Here is a 17,188-nt window from a genome sequence, read left to right on the forward strand (position 1 = left end):
ATGAAACCCTATGACGTAACGAGGTCCTACGTATGTCGAGTAACAGATATAAAGTTACATCGTTCGCACATTACAAACGCACCATTGCATCGGCAAGTTTATTGACGCCGCATCCGTCTGAACTTGCCAGTTTAAGCCTCTGCGAATGTCATCTAGGCGCACTGACTCAGTACAAGTGCGCTAACACGGCTGTGTGCACACGCCGCGCACACAACAACACTAATACTCAAATAAAAAAAAATCGCTAAAAACACATCAAAAGATGACAGTTCAAATTCAAATTCCCTATGTTCGAATTTAGAAATGTCCGCTCAACAGGCGCGGGAAAGAGACGAACATAACTCTGAGCGTCTGCTTCGGTGACGTCGACGGCCGGTGCATAGCGAAATATAATGAAAAGTGGCAGTAATTTCGTTGTGTTTACGCGCTGTGCTAGTTTATTTGGTTAATAGCGGTTTGTTTTTCTAATCGGCTGCGTTTGGACCGGTGGCGCCCTCTCCGTGGCCCATTCCCGCTCCATAGATACACATGGTTGTATTTCATGGAGCTGTCAAAACATTAGCGACCTCGTGGACTGTGATTTTGACGAGACTACCCCTTCGGGGGACGGCGTGATGTGTGATAGTGCAACTAGTTTTTGGCGCGGAGAAACTGTGGCGGGCGTAACGCGGAAAATTGAGCTAGCGGTGTTTTTTTCCTAACTTAACCTACGACAATCTTCAGTTGCGCGCGAGCTGTCCCCGCACGCGCCTCGCGTATCATCCGACACGAAAATCTACGAAAATCCGCCGAATGGACCCCGAGTCGGTGGCGAGCTCGCCGAATTCACTTTCCGAACTCCATGTGAGTGTGTTCAAAACGTTCCATTTTCGAATGCAGCGGAATAGTCGCGACCGCGCGTTCGATGACCTCATAAAGTGAAACTATTTTTTTCTTTCACTTCGCTCAATTTTGTGATGTAGCCATAGTGCCTCTGTCGTACAAAACTTATGGAATATTGTGATGTCAAAGTGCAAACTTAGATAAAACTAGGATATAGAGTGTTAGTGAACTATTTATTAATGGAGAAACAAACGAGAACGAACATTTAATGTGCATATGGACAAATGCTGCATGGACTTTAGGTGAGTACTACAACTATGTTTAAATTAATAGCGTGGTCGGAACGAGCACTTTGTAATTTATAAGTCAGTTCTATGAATGCCAATCTTAATCTATGAACTTGATGATTGGAGCGGTGTGAAGTTGTGCGCTTTGGGTTGCATTGCTAGATTGCGCCTGCAAACTCACCCATGTGACTATCGGCAACTTCGCGCGGCCGGGAGTGCGAGGGAAAAACGCGCTTATCGACACATTATTCCAGATAAATAAGTTCTGTTTTGTTTGTGTGCGTTATTTTGGGTTGACGAACTTGGTGAAAGATATTTTTGTTTGGCTGGACACATAAGTGTTTTTGCAGTGCGTTGCCTTGCGTGCTCACGATTGGCCTTAGCGCTATCAGCGTACGTAGGAACGCTAACCTATTAGTTTGCCTAGGTTTGTAGCGATAATAAGTTCGACTCGACGGAGTTTCAATGACGAGTTATTAGAACTCTTTCAAACATTTTTAGGACATTTTTAATTTCAGCCAGCTATGTCAATTGGAACAACTTTGAATTTTGAATTGGGAATCACATTCAACTTTTATTTTTGCAACAAACAGATTTAAATAGCATTTTATTGAGAGGAGAACAAAGAAAAATATAAGTGAAGTAGTCGGTACCAGTTTTTACTGTTACTAGGTATATAAATACGTATATATAGGTACGTGGTTAGTGAATGGTTACAAACCGGCTTACTTTATACGGCAAACATCGAGACCATCATGAACTAGTGACGTGACACGATTAATCTAATACCGATTGCGAATAATTACGATTTATTAGGATTCGATAAATGACGTAAGGATGTTGGAACGCTGTACTTATGTCCTTTAAGATGTGAGCTGTCGATTTTAGATTACCTTGAGTAAATAGAAAAAAGTATGAACATGTATTTATCTCCTGAATAAAATAATATCAGCCATATATTAATATTCTGACAGTATGGTAAAAGTTAAAAGTTGTAATACAAGTACAAAGGTTAAAAGGAAAGAACCTATCATGCCTAACAGAAAATTTCCTCTGCGAAACCACACAAACCTGTCCTAATAATTATGTAGTAAATGAATATTGGTCTGTTTGTTACTCAAATCAAGCAATCACTCCCTGCCTGCATATACACACTATAGGAGATGGTTATGGGTTATCGATAGCCTGAAAACCTCATAAGATACTCTCAATCTCTGGAGTGCTTCCGGATGGATTAAACTCATCATTATCTGCCTAGCCTTATACTATCGGTGATGGGGTCGGTTTCCAGTCTCACTGTACATTACTAGATTTTTACAAAGAAAGACTGCCCTGACCTCTTCAACCTAGTTATCCAGGTAACCCTACATATCCTTTGGTAAGACAAAACTAGTAGGTGTTCCGAAATAATCTTTGATGAATAAATGATGGCCCACGTAAACACGGTTGAGGTTAGTTGAGGAGATCAGATAGGCACTCTCTTCTTGTTAAACACCAGTGCCAGACGACCCCAATAGAGTTGGGAAAAGGCTAGGCAGATAATAAATAAATGATTCATTAGCTTCACCTCTAAATCCCGCAGTCATTAGTTCAAGGAAATCCGATTGTCTTGAAAAACAAAAGATAGTGGGCCACGTGACTTTGATCATATAAACAATACTAGTTTATATTATATATGAAGGTGAGTGTTATTTCCGGGCGTAGAATAGACTCGTAGCATTATTCTAGGACTAAAAGTAATAATAAAGACGTACAGACCAAAAGAGAGTTCTAGAAGATCAGCCAGCTGCCCAGGACATGTTATAGTGTACAAGCATTTGCGCAGACACAGGTACACTCACTATTCGAGATGTGACGACAATCCGACACGATCGGAGAGAGATCAGGCGCAGGGATAACTCCACGTGGTGTCCGAGTCACGAATATTATCATCAACAACTTCTACACTCAGGGCTTCTTTGTTAAAGTGTCCCAAAGAATGAGGCTAATATTTTTCGTCACCGCCCAGGGTTGATGCGACTTTCGTTCTAATTCGCATCAAATTACTTCACAATTCTGAAGTTCATAATTTTATCGTAGTATTTTTACCATTCTGAACTTAATAGTAGCCCACTTCGGACAAGTAAAACTTCTCGACAGTATATTTAACAATAAATGTGCTAGCATTCAAATCTCTTGGATCTCTCTAGGATCTTCAGAAATGCAGTTAATTGACGCTCAAACGTCAGTACAGTTACACTGCCTTTTGATACTAATTCTTCATTCTTAAGTCTTCGCTCATCAGTCATCTCCATGCGTGAACATTTATCATCACCATCATCAAACTACGAATCAAATATTAGTTCACTAATTAAATTGGTTCTCTAGTGCTGGTTATTCCCCCAAAAAAATAGATTATTCCCAAAACTAACAAGCTTTTGATAATGATATCAGTTACCTTGATATTTTACCTCTAAACTACTGAAATATCAAAACTAAATTTAGGGAATACCCATTTTTGAGTAAACATGTTTTTAATTGGTTTAGGATAAATCATAGGTCACCGTTAATATTCCCACAAAATTTTATGACAAACAAGGAAATTCAAGGAAACCGACATTTTGGTATAAAGGCGACATTTTAATTGTTATTGTGTACCTCTAGTTTGTTAACTTTTTGGTTAAATGTAACCACACTAATTTATGACTTCGTGACTTTATAAGGAAGCATACGCATTTATAAGGAAGAATACCCAAAAATGGGAGTCCCAAATAAAATTTGGATTTATACTTACTGCAAAATATTGTTATTTCCTGTTCATTTCAAAACGAATCCAAAATATCGATGTGCATATACTCACGTAGTCTATTTTCAATACAATGGATAAATTGTCAAAATGTTCAGCTTTATTTAGAATTATTATTTTCATAACTGAAACCACTTTCCTTATTACCTTTGTGGTCTCATCGAATATTTTATCAATAGGACAATTTGATTTATCCTCAACGTTATTTGTTTTATCTACAATAGCTGAAATCGTCGATTAGAGCCAAAAAACAATATCTTATTTTTCTGTGGAATACCAATCAACAGGTCAAATATTGAACATAAAACTAACCAAACTTGGATCGGTCGTTTTTAATTGAACCTATTTATACTTTAAAGGTTATTTTAAAAGAATGTCGTAGACTTCTTAAAAAGATAAAGGACCCAGGATAGATCCTTGAGGAACACCAAGGACTTTTACTTAGAAAACCGTTAACTTCTATAATCTAGTTTACAAAGTCGCTTAATAAATCCTAGTAATTCCTTTAACAGGAGTACTTACTGCTCTTTTCGTTTACAAATTAAATAAAATGACCTACTTTATCCACCATTTTGTATATCCAAAAATATATTGTCGAAATAAAAGGTTAATCCACGAACGCATTACCGAAATGCGTCCTGATGTTCCGATAAAGCGGTCAGCGGCACAAGTAATGCTTAAAATTTTAATTAAAACCTATTTTTAGTGTTCCAATAACGGGACGGGTGTTATATCCATTTTGAGTAAAATTATTAAGGACTGTTTGGTAAAATTGGTTAGTGTGTTTTACCTTTTTCATCGAAGTGTACGCAAAATAGTATTTTGAGTAGGAGAGTGTAGTTTAAGTGTTTAGTGTATCTTATTAGTGTGTTTTATGTTTCGTGTAAAAGAAAGTGATCTTCAGAAAGCCACGGAGATTTTCTACATGGAAAACGTCAAAACACTTTTTTCGATGCAACAATCATCATGATAATCTCAGCAGCCTTGTTTGTATTCTTGAAATACTCTGCAAACTTTTAGGTGGCCTATAGTTTGATTGGGCTCATAAACTTGTATGGAGTTAAATCAAATGGTATTACAACAATCAGGTATCAAACTGAGTAAAAAGTTTGGTTGGATACACGGTTACCTTTAACATAACTGTCAGCTAATCATCTCACCAACTAGGGTCCGACAGTTTAGTCTGCAGTGTACAGGGGTTACATTGATACATAAATCAAAATAACCAAATTGCATGAAGCAATCATAATTTTCTTCTATAATGTCATATGAGCACCAAAACAGACAACACCATATCCCGAACATAATTACCACTATTCAATTTACCCTAACAGCTTTAAAAATAACACACTCGGGTTCAAATCTGTTAGTTGCACGAAACAAAATATCGATCGCCCAGAAATATGTCCAAAGCTGCATTAAATATTCGAGTCGGTCAATTCGGGTGGCACCATCGATCCAGGTAAACTGACAGCCTTTGTGGTTCATCGAACGACTAAGTGATATCTAGGCCAATTTGTCAGATTGCCTGTAATTTTTTTTATATGTAAAATTGGTGCTATTTTTGTTCATTGATTTTTTTCAAACTTTTTTGTAAGTTCTTTTGTTTTTCGTGTTGTTGCTGGATGTTGATGATGAATTGGTTCCTGGGTTAGGTTAGGTTAGGTTAGGATTTAATTACCTAGTTATATCATAAAATGTATAAAGGTTTTTCTGTTAAATTAACCGGTGTCTCAGTTGAAACCGATGTTTTTAGGGAGACACTATTTCAACTTGTTGATACTGACCATTGCATCTGTTGCTATGCTAATTGATAGAAGGTACCAAACATTCATCATTAAAAAGACTAAAAAATATACATTTTATTGCATTTTCTTTTGGCTTTAATTCATCTGAAAACCCTGGTATTACGTGTAGATATTAGAAGAAAGAGTGTAAGTTCGAGATGCTCCTATATCTAAGTTACCTTCTGACCAATCACGGTCACGATACTGACATTAGTAACTATTAGTTATTCAATTAAACTTAATAGTTCTACAACATTAATATCAATAGTCATATATTTACCTATTTATTTATAACATCTAATTATTATTTAATAGTAGGTTCTTTGTGTTATTCAAGTACCTACATATTTAAAAGTATATCTTATATGCTAGTGCATGTATTACACTTTTAATTGGTTCAGGACACGTTTTATATTATAAAGTACTTGTATTATGCATATATATTTAGTTAGCAGTACATACTTAGTTGGTGCATTCATATTTATAAACAAGTTTTCCGACTGGTTTCTGACATTGAATACGTTCGGATCTTAGAAGGTAGTCTGGATTTGTCTAGAGTATTCGATCATCATTTTAGCTTTTGAATAACTTACCTACTGTTATTTTAGCTTTTTTAATAATTTACTGTCTTATTCATGGGCCTTTTTGAAATGTATGAAAATCTACTATTCCATATTTTAGCATTTTTCCAAAAAAGCTGTCTTACGTTGTTCAATCTAAAATAATTTGGTTTGTGAGATAGAACAAAAGAGCATTTGATTAGCAATTTTCTGAAAGAACAACTAAGATGCTGCGAAAGAAATGTTCCTTTTCTAGCCGTCTTTCATTGTTTGTTAGGTCTAAACTCACCCTTAGATACTTAGGTTACAGAAAAAAACAGGGTCTTCTCTATTATAAAATAGCAGTACGTTTGCATAAAAACACATCCTTGGAAAGAAATGCTCCTTTTCTAGCCTTTACTCTTGATTTGTTTGGTTTAAACGCACCCTTAGATACACATTCAAAGTTCAAAATCTCTCCCCGGTCTTTTTCTAAACTGCTGGTTTCCTGTCTAGTTCTAACCACGTATTTTTAATTCAATATTTTTCATGTTTAAATCACACCATAAAATAAGCTTATGTACGAACTCGTAAGCACAGGTTTCGTAGTCGTGACGGCAACTGCTCGCAGATGGCGCCACCAGCAGTTCTGAGTAGCGATCAGCGATGCGTGCGCGCAGCTACAACTGTGTAAGTAACTGCTACTCATGAGAACTACTTACATATATATTTATTTTCACTTATTGTGGTAAAGGAGATACTTATATTATTTTGAATGTTTATAGAGAAAGAGAAATTGTTTTTGTGCTTAGGATTTTAATATTACAAGAAATGGAAAGAGTGGGTTGAAAAATAAGTCTAAAATACAAATTATGAGAACCTTCTCCATTTTTGGGAATTCGGACAAAAAGCATGATAATTTTGACGGTGGAATGCGTTAAAATAGTCCGTTATTTGCGTGTTTGTTAGCGGAAAATACATATAGATATTTTAGTAGATTTAGTTGGCGGATTTTTCAGTAAAAATTATTGTTGTATGTTTTTCAGTAAAAATGACCTTATTTATTAGTGATTAATATTTGTACCTAATCAAAATTAAATTTATATTTAAATACAAGAAGATCGAAGTACATAACAATATTTAGTAAACCACCAATGAACGTTGAATTGTGTATTGATGCTATAAAAACGTGCGCAGGATTCGAAGCAGCCATCTTCCTTTTTTGCTTTGTTAAATGTTACGTTTAGAAATACATATATTATTTATTCTAATTTAGCAATGTAAATAGAATAGTATGTATATCCTTAAAGACACCTGTTAGTTTGTAGAACAAAAGCAGGCATTAGATCTTTAGTTGTAGGTAGTAATTTTGAGTTTGTAATATATAATTAGGTATAGTACCTATATTATAAATTATAGTTTCACAACGCTATTCATCATCATCAGCCTATAGCAGTCCACTGCTGGACATAGGCCTCTCCAAGTGCACGCCACTGAGATCGATTTAAACGACGCTATTAAATGAAAATAATTAAATACTTAAATAAACTACTACTACATACATTAATGAAGTAAAGCAGGAAATAGTTTTTTATCATTTTTTGTGCATATAAATAAAACTTAGAATAGTAGGGAATTCCGAAAAATGTCTGTGTAGTAAAAAAAAAAGTGTAAAAAATTCTAATTATTGACATCAGGCTTTTTGTTATAGTACATGTAACATAACTTATTATTATTACTTAATACAATAGGTATTATCATTTCAAAAAATAATTCTGGCCAAAAAAAACCCCTCAAATACCTACAATCAAAAAACAGAAAAAAAGAACTCAAAAATTAAATTAACTTTCCTGTCACACGAACAAGAAGCCTCATCAGTCGACAATTCAAAATGGCGTCTATTTTTTGTCTATGCACTAACGGCCAGCGTGTGTTAGAACCAGTTTCTTGCGTTTCATACATAACCTTGTCATTAGGCTCGCCAACTCATTTTTGTACACAGAATTTTAATACTAACCACCACTCACACTTTATACAATCCTAGTTTTTAATCTCCTAGTCTTAAAGTCGCTTTTTGGTTGTACTACAAGGGCGGTTATGACGTTTCGTTACAAGTGAGGTTAGATTTTCGTCACACGGCGTTCGTCCCCTCTCCATGCGCAGTGGCAACGCACGGTAAATTGCTCTACATGATGAAGATATCTTTTTATTTTATTTTTTGACTAGCTACCCATTAGAAATTTTATTATAGTGCAGATATGAGAATTTAAACTTTAGATTCAGGTATGATATTTATTTTATGGGTGGTAGTGTTTAAGTTTTTTTAATTAAATAAGTTTACGTCTGTCTAATAATTTTAATCTACTCATAACAATTTCTAGAATAGGTATGTATTTTCTTATTCATATAAATATTAACACCTGTTATGTAATTGCGCTAATGATGTCTAATAAGTAGGCAAAATCACAATATAATCATTAAACTAAAACCGATAAACTATGCACTACAATCCCATTAAAAGATGATATCATACCTACCATATACAATTAAATACGAATGGCATTTAAAAAATCTAATAATAGTTGCGCCCAAGGATACACAACTATCTTGCTATCAAATGGTTCAAGATACAAGGTGTCTTTATCTAATTCAATAGCACCCTACCAAGCGCTGACCAACATAACTTGACCTCCAGCCATCTATTAACATTCATCTATTACATCAGCGAGGTTCAAACAGCCGTCCGCGCAACAGGTCAATTTAAATTAGTCGAAGAACCAACCGACACTAGCCGAGTGACTCCGAATGCAACCGAAAGCATCCAATATGGCGGCCCGCGTCACGGTTTTGAGGTTAAGGTTTGACATTTCCAACCGTTCTAAACAAAAACTAGTATTCACAAACATGTAATTTGCACCTTATGTACAACGTTTTAGAGTTAGTTTTTGTTCATTTGCGTATCAATTATGAATGGATAAGGTTGCAAATGGCGCGGGAGTGTTGTCATTTTCTTACGCTTGTAATAAAGGTCTAGTCTTGATCTTTACATTGAATTTGTTACTGCGGTATAGGTTTTCGCGCGTGCGTAGTTCTCACGAGCACTTTGGTTCGTTAAAACCCTGTAGTTTTACTCACTTACCTGGTTATTAAATTGGAGTTTTTTGTACGGAGGGGTCTTCATGTCTTTTGTTTGGTGGAATGTTAATAACGGTCTGGTGGGGTAAATTAGAGCTTTCATCGAAGGGGAAACGATGGTTAACGCTGTTTGAGGTTACCGCAGTATTTTTTCTGTAATAAGTAGGTAAAAACATTGTAGTTGTCGCTGTGACCTGTTTAGTTAAGTAATTTTGTAATACAATGTTGTTAACAATGTGTTTTGGACAGTATTTAGAACAGGCTGAGTTTGGAAAAGTTAGTATTTTTGACAGATTACCGCAAGATTTTTTAAACCATAGCAATTACCTAACACATACCTCGAAAAACAATTTCTGATCTAATATTCTGAGGTAAAGTACCTTATTACACACAAAAAAATGCTAGAAATTGCAATAAATAAATAAAAACTTGGTTGCCCTCAAAAATTGACACGAAAAACTTTAAATGTTTGTTACTCAATCAGGGTTAAGTTAATCAGATTTAAAAGTAAATAACATTGATTGATTAAGATCAAAATTCTCCTTATAAGTACTTAAGTAAGTTTATTTAACGCAAATGCCAAAATCGTGCATTTTTGTACTTGAAAATTATTATTTCTTAACGAAAACACCACTCCCAAAAATTTTAGTGTTGCAAATCGAAACGATTGTAAACATTCGATTGTACGAAAATCGATCGGTCACGTTGTATGAACAGTTAATCGATACTCGTATTATAAAACAATGCGCTCTTATCACTGGCCGGTTACATTGCAACACGACGCTGGGCCCCTAAGATGCTGCTTTTACGAACGAAACTAGACTTTGGTACTATTTTAAAAAACCTTTTTGAAGAAGTCGTCAAGTAAATTAATGACAATCTATACTATATTAATCTATACTTTATTAAAGAGGAAAGGCTTTGAAACAACTAAACTGATTTGAAAAATTCTGTCCTTATTGGAAAGCTACTCTCTTCCCCAGTAACTTAGGCTATATTTTATCCCGGTACGATTGGTAGTTCCCAAGGAATGTGGAGGACGGGAATTGAGATAAGGTTGCCATTTTGGAGAACCAAAACTTACTTATTAAAAAAGAGCAAAGCTTCAATTAGTTTGAATATACATACTTAATTCGATATTTTACCAATTTAAAAAACCCACAATAGCCAATTAGTATTGATGACGTAGGTACAATAATAGGGAATATATTTATTTATTTATTTTAAATTCATCTGTTATTTTCCTCATATATAGTAAATAACAATGAAGTCCCTTCAAGCATCCCAATTATTGGTTTAGCTTAATAAGATGTTTTGTTATGCCTCATCGTAATGTCTAAGCATTTTAATTTGTCCCCAATGAAAGGGGGAAGACCCGAAAAGTATGAAATTGAAGCTTGTCAATTGGAAATACCAATTTTAATTGGTCGACATAAAACAATACTAAATAATTAGTTTAAGTAGGCATTGTTTAATAAAATGCCGTCTTAGTAGCAGAATATTTTATATTAACTTGAAAAACAGTGGCATATGCCTTTTGTCCACTAGGCTACTGTCAGTATTAACTAAAAAATTATCACTGCTGGAGAAATGCATAGCCACTTTGCTCGTTCTACTCGGTGACCTTTCAAATAATAAAATTGATTAAAAACTGTAAAACCCGTAATAACCCTTGGTCATCGAGAATTTAGCTTTAAAGTTGAAAGCAAATCCGTTAAAAGGGGACTTCCGCCCTCCAAAATTGAGTTAGCCGGCCTCAAAACTCGTCCTAGATACTAAAATCCTTGACCTATGGGAATATTTTGTAACACTATGTGAAAAAGGGTCATTTAAATATGGGAGAAAATATGAGATTTTTTTTTCCGAAGGAATGAAGCTCTTTAGATTTTAGTTTTTGATTGCCTTAGATATTTTTCATAATTAAAGTTATATTAAGTGTAATAAAGGTATTTGTTAAGACACAGAAATGAGCTTCTCCTTACTGTGGGCAGACGGAAGAATATATTGTTACACATTTTTATCCAAAAAGTTACTTCCGTAGGTTGCAACGTAGGTCGCACATGACATTCATGCGTCTCGATTTCATGTAGGTAGGACTCCTTTGTATTTGGCCCAAACCATAAACAAAGCGACATTTTATCGTTCTCACATTTGTGTTCTCAATTTAAAATCCGTTCGGGGAACACGAAAAGATAACAAAAATTTCCGCGCCAATTCCGCGGAAGGACACGCGACACGATGTTTGAATTCAGAACGGTTTCGGCGAACGACAACGTTTGCTTTTGCTGTTCGTAAAATTTTATTTACACTATTTTGAGACTTATTGTTTATATATTAAGGTACTTATGATTGTTTTTGTAACTGTTTTACTAAGTAGGTATGTATGTCATGGTTTGATTGGCGATTATTGTAATGATCTAGAGATTGAATTCAATTTATTGTTTCCGTTCTAGAATATTTTGAGAGTGAACTATTATTGGGCGTGGAATGATTGAATGAATGGTTTTGTGACAAATTGTTGCTTCAATTATGAATTTGAAACTGAAATATCTTGCTCTGATTGTTATCAGAGGAAAAAGAAATTATGCTAAACAATCAACTGGATTATCGTTGCAGATTAACAATAGAATCAATTGTTTTATAGAATTTAGTGCTAAAACGGGAAAAAACTAGATTGGTAAGCAAAACTTAAGTAAAAAGTAGTCATGTTAATTCCCTCCGGACAGAAGACTCCAATCATTTTTGAAACAGAGAAATTGAGACAAAACATTACTACTTAGATCTTTTTAATCATCTGCTAGATTGTTCGCGCGAGTTACCGTGGCCCTGGTACTCAAAGGACTTAGAAGGGACGTGGTGGGTTTTTTTAGTCAGTAAACACCTCATAACCTTTATATAGGTAATGTGGTTTTAAGAAGTACCCGCTTTAGTAATAGGTTTTGTCCACTAACTTTGTTCGGGACGGTGGTTTAAACGTGGTACAAAAGCTGGTACTTTTTTAAAACCACGTTTTATTATAAGGTGGTAAGAGTCTGACTCACACGCTGCACCCGCATCGTTGAATCATTTGATGATTTCTTATTAGCATCTTCTTCTATCAAAAAAACTCCTTTTCACCCAAAACTCAATACTTACAGATCTTTACACATCATATAGGTATCCGTAATATGTAGTAGGTCAATCCAAGGTCATCATGTACAGTCATGCTCACATCGTGATTACATTTGAGGCATCGTGCTATCGGTCACGAGTGAGCATACTAATAGGATGGAGAACACGGTTGTTCTCGCCTGTACTAGGTATATTGAAGTGGGGTTTAAAGAGATAAGATAGAATTAGGGTTAAGACTAAATATTTCTTCATATCTTGTAAAAATACACAGTACTTATAGGGTATCTACATAATTATGTAGTCCTTTTCTTCGGTAGGACATTATCACATTATCAAATGAATGCTTACTGACTAAAACCCATCATGTGCCTTCTTAAGCCTTTTATTTACCATAGCTGCAGTAACTCCCGCAGCCGACGTAAATAGTGCTTAATATACCTATACCTAAGTTTACATACCAAGTAACATCTATGTTAATATAACAAAGAGGAAAATATTACCTATTTGTTTCTTTGTAAAAACTTCCGTTCCGAAACTACTAACCGATTCGAAAAATTCTTAGTAAGTAAGATAGGCCACATTTTATCCCGGTACAAGCAGTAGTCGCAAGTGAAACCGCAGGAAAACAACTAGCTACTTAACACATTTTTAATTCAGTTACTAAAACAAACTGTTGCTTCAAACGACAGTTATAAAATAAACGAACTGTCACATCTCGGTACAGACAAATCCACAATTGTTAAGAGAATTATAAAATAAATGAATAAATGCGAGTTAGCTCGACGGCTTACCGTAGGAAATTAAAGTTCCGACTTGTCACGTTTCGATACAAACTGGACTGAGGAAATATTGTAAAAGTATTGTTTAATTTAAATGAAGCGCTTTTGTTTGTGAGTGTACGGCGTTTAGATGTCTCGTGAAGTGATTGAAGGAATATATTTTTATTGAAAATACCAGTAGGTAATTTGTGATTAAACACATTTATATTTTTAATCTTAAAATCCATCTGATTTGCTACGTTATAAAGTATTAATTAACCTTCAGGAAAGAGTACGGCTTGCTTGCTGAAACGCACATTCTTTCATCAATTTTTCAAACGTCCACATAACAATTTTTACACATCATCATCAGCCTAGTTTATGCCAACTATGTTGGGATCAGCTTCTAGTCTAACTGCTGAATACCAATGTCTTGTATTGAATGACTGCCTATCTGACCTCCTCCACCCAGTTACCTATCCGGGAAACCCTATACCCCTTAGTAAGACTGGTCATCAGGCTCTCTGGCTTCTGACTACCCGTAGCGACTACCAAAGATGTTCAAATAACAGCCGGAACTCAATTTAACCTACCTTCAAAAACACATATCACAATAATTCCTCAAACGCAAGTACATAAATAATCTACTTCCAAACTTTTAAAACCATTTATCCCACCAAAATAGACCAACATAACACAACACAATATATTCCTTCGACTTTCAACATTCACAAACCGCATTGAAACTAAAATCTGTGTACCTATAGTGTAGTGTCGTTGTGTTCGGCTTTCGGCTCTCGGCTCTCGGCAGTCGGCAGTCGGCGCCGAATCGCAGACACAACAACGATACCGGAAGTTAGGGACTGTCGCGCACACAAGTGTTGTAGATGGAAATTGTGTGCGTTATTGTAGATTTTGATGTGAATGTAACTATGTTACTAATGTAACTATGTTCAATGATAAAATGTATGTCTGGGCAAAAAAAGTGTTTTTATTACATGTCTTCAGCAAACAAATAAGGTCGATTTTTTGGTCTATCGACATGATATGGTATTGTTGGTTAGCAATTAGAAATTATTTTTATCATCGATTTTCTTATCTTCATATCAATTTTCATGCGTAGCATGTTTTCTTCCTCCATATTAATCTATCTAAACGTAGACATTTTTTGTCTTCTTTTGATTCACGAGTTGGCCAGAGGTACTTCCTGGGCAAGCTTAACATGGAAAATGCAAGTAGTACATATTTATGAGCCACCACAATATCGACCATTATATTTCTTAAATAATAAGTGTCTAAAACACTTTTCCACTCACCTGTACCCCACAAGCCGCATCGTCAGCGAAATCTGTCGAGATTACAGCCGAAACTGTACCGATCTGCTGCACCTGTTGACTGGCTCCTACCCACGGAGTAAGAAGATGAGTGGAGATGCCATAATGTAGGTAGGTCAGGCGTGACTGCCTCGTTGGTCTAGTGGTCGCAACCGCGGCTGCTGTTCCAGGGTTCGATTCCCGGGTCGGGCCAAAATCGCTTTGTGGGTTTTCTTAAACTTTCACAAAGCAGTCTTAGTCTGGAAGTTAATGATGACGTAAATGTCGGTCCTGCGCCTGATCTCTTTCCGGTCGTGTCGGATTGCTGTCCTATCGGGTTATGAGAGTGAAGGAATAGTGAGCGCACCTGTGTCTGCGCAAATGCTTGTGCACTATGATATGTCCTGCGCAGCTGGCTGTTCTCCTGATATGAGAACAGCCGCCGTGACCGAAATCGGCCGTGGACGCCATTATTATAGGTCAGGCGCCTTCTTCTAGGTCAAATTTGTACGGTGGGCAGGACCAAAATGATCAGTTACAAGGCTTTGTCAAATCGTTCAACGATTTTTGCTATTACAAAATAATCGGGTCCAAAGAAGGCGTATAAGGATGAAAACAGTAACGTTCCTCGTCCCCCGCACACCCGCATTTTGGAGCGCCACTTTCTTAGGCGATCTTCCGATATGGCACCTCCGCTAGTCATTTTGTTCTCCGTGCTCTTAGGAAATATCTACGCGACTGTACCCAGCCACTTTAGATGTTGGTGTTTAAATATCTGTTGCGGTTTTATATTTGCTTTTAGGAAGGTTTTTGGTAGGTAAATGTAGCTTTCGGAGTACCAATAGGTGTTTAAATATTTAGGAAGGTTTAAATAGTAATATGTAATTAAATACTTGGTCGAAATTTAATTAAAGTTAAATACGACTCCAGATGAATTTTATTACAAGCATTCTTCTTTAGAAGTAGAATAAAAAATGACCAACGTAGAAATCAAATCTATGAGTGGTGTCAAGCGTTATGACAGGGTTTAGTAATTTAAACAGATTTAAACTCATTATTTCCTCGTTACATAGTAAATCTTATAATTAACTAAGAGCGCTTTCACACCACGTGGATTTTGTCAAGCGTACACCCTGGGTTTGCCTGCGGCAACACAAAATCTCTCGGACACGCGCAGTTTCAGATGTCATCACTCAAACTACGTTGTCGTCAATTGTTTGAACGCTGAAAACTAACAAAAATAAACAGCATGAAAAACAATTGACACCCCCAAAACACAGTTTACAGTGTTTTTCACAATAAAGGTAACATATGTACATTATAACATAATACTGTAGCTTAGAGCATTGAACAACCGGAAATGCCTTGAGCACAAGTAAGGATAGGTTGCATCTTTTAACTAACGATAACCGCAAAAAAAAAGTTCTCAAATCGCCGATTTTATCAATGGGAAGCATGGTTATGGTTTGGTTATCAATATCTCAATACCAATAAGTTTCTATACGAAAAAGACTGCAATTTAATCGCAGAGGTCGAGACAAAGCAACAAATTATGATAGCTTACTCATGTATTCTCTATGTTATCGTTACACACACACATGATTAACACAAACATAAGCTGGACGCACACATGTATACGAAGTATGAACGTCGTCTTCCTATACTTGGTAGAAGGAAAAGCACACCAATAGCGTCTCCAGTTATTTAAATACTCTAAGTATTATACACAGAAACATGCAACCCACACAACGTTTCGTTTCAAGCATGAGTTTCAGTTGAAAATTTCAGTATAATTACGGGGATAGTGCAATTTTACAACCGGTTTGCCGACTTAAATACTCTATTTTGCCGAAATGGAACGAAAAAACGCTATGAATGAGAGTAAAATGGGGAACAGGATTTTGTACGTAGATCTGCTGTAATTTGTGGGTAGTTTGTAGTTAATAGGGTTGCCAGACTATTTTTGGTGTGATTGAGGAAAAAATTGAGATTTCTCATCTCTTGAAGATGAATGATAATAATAATGAAGATAAATCTGTCACGTTTAACACAATTTTACATTTACTATTCTACTTCTAATACTATATTTACAAACTAGATTATTACGTACAATCAAGAATAAAAATAAATAAAATAAATAAATAAATAAAAATTGTACATTAGATATTAAAAAAAAGTACTAATCAGTCAATTAATTAACATAATGCGAAGACAAGATCTTTTTAAAGTAGATACCTATTCAAAAATGAATTGAAAAGTACAACCTAGCAACAAGAAAATGCTTATATTTTGTACATAACTTTAGCACAGCAACTTTGCAATTTAACTAAAAATAAAACTAGTTCTAGAATTCTTTAACTAATTACAAAGCTTTGCAGTATTTGATTCCCAAAAACAAGTCCAGTGTATCACTAACAAAAACCTTTGTCCGTTCCACGCAACCTAATTTCCTTGTTTTAAATAAAAAAAAAATGCAATTTCCTCGAATGTCGCGTTTGCTCCACGAATTTTGCCGAATAGTTCCGAATGGTCACGACAGGGTGTCGCGATACTCGCCTATATCTAGTCGTAGTGAGTGACTATACTTCGGCCGTTCAGAGAATGCGTTCCTGACACCTATCAGTTAGTCACGACTAGTGATGGGCACAACA

General features: G+C 35.6%; 1 protein-coding gene across 2 annotated transcripts in view; it reads left to right on the plus strand.

Moving 5' to 3' along the window:
* Positions 1-201: 201 nt before the first annotated feature.
* Positions 202-17,188, plus strand: part of LOC124641893 (mushroom body large-type Kenyon cell-specific protein 1) — a 198,791-nt gene continuing 181,804 nt past the window's right edge. Inside the window, exon 1 of one of the 2 annotated variants that reach the window (XM_047180145.1) lies at positions 202-1,124. The gene's annotated coding sequence lies outside the window, so the exon portion shown is untranslated. The remainder of the gene's footprint in view (positions 1,125-17,188) is intronic. The other variant, XM_047180146.1, reaches the window with a different exon arrangement.

The sequence above is a fragment of the Helicoverpa zea genome, chromosome 23, assembly GCF_022581195.2.
Source record: "Helicoverpa zea isolate HzStark_Cry1AcR chromosome 23, ilHelZeax1.1, whole genome shotgun sequence".
NCBI classification, from domain to species: domain Eukaryota; kingdom Metazoa; phylum Arthropoda; class Insecta; order Lepidoptera; family Noctuidae; genus Helicoverpa; species Helicoverpa zea.